Source organism: Acanthamoeba castellanii (genome assembly GCF_000313135.1).
Source record: "Acanthamoeba castellanii str. Neff unplaced genomic scaffold scf7180000083780, whole genome shotgun sequence".
Taxonomy (NCBI): domain Eukaryota; phylum Discosea; order Longamoebia; family Acanthamoebidae; genus Acanthamoeba; species Acanthamoeba castellanii.
Genome location: NW_004457414.1, coordinates 25,255 through 26,167, shown reverse-complemented (window position 1 = coordinate 26,167; position 913 = coordinate 25,255).

Genomic DNA, 913 nt, shown 5'->3' with positions numbered 1-913 from the left:
GGCACGACGGGAGGCTACGTGAGCGTGGTGCAGCTCTCATCGGGCTCAGAGATGGCCCGCTACGGCACACAGTCGAGACGGCAGGCAGTTAACTGTCTTGCGGTGCCCTCGGACGCGAGTCGGATCGTCGCCGGTTGTGAGGACTTCCTCCACACATGGACGTCTTGATGTGTACACAAGCCAGCTTGGATGTGTTGATGAAACATGTGGGCTCCACCCGCGCGAAACACGGCAGCCGACTTGTGAGTGCAAGATCGAGGTTTTAGCCGGACATGGGTACTTGACCTGAATTCTTGGTGGGCTCCCGCCTGGGTGTTGGCCGGGTTTAGAGGGCCGCGCTTCCGACCCTGTGTCGGCCGAGCTTCTTCGAGCTCTCCGCGAGAGTTGGGCGTGACAAGCACGCCCACCAGAGTATAAAATGACGTAGGGAAAGAAGCGTTTTCGACACCACGACCAAACAAACCTAACAACCATCATCATCATCATGGCCACCACGCAGCAACAGGGAACCGGCACTGGAATGAAGAAGCTGGCGGAGAAGCCCACCCTGCTTGGCGAGAAGCAGCAGGACAAGCTCAAGATCCACGGGAGGACCCTTCTTGAGTTCGAGGTTGGACCGGCCACCGACAAGACCAGTACGCACCCCTTCTCCTGGCTGGGACGCCTGTTCTTTGTTCCTCATCATCATCAACTTTTGTTCCTCGCCCAGACCTGGACGAACTGGACAGGTGGCTGCGCGGCATCAAGACCTCGGGCATTGACGAGTGGACTCTGTGTACGACCTTGCATCTGGCAAACCCCCCCCCCTCTCCTGCCCGTGCCACCCACCTAATCGGGGCATCGTGTTGTGCAGCTTCCAAGAACGACGTGGGCTTCGGCATCAACAGGCTGAGAATCGGCTGCATCATCAAGG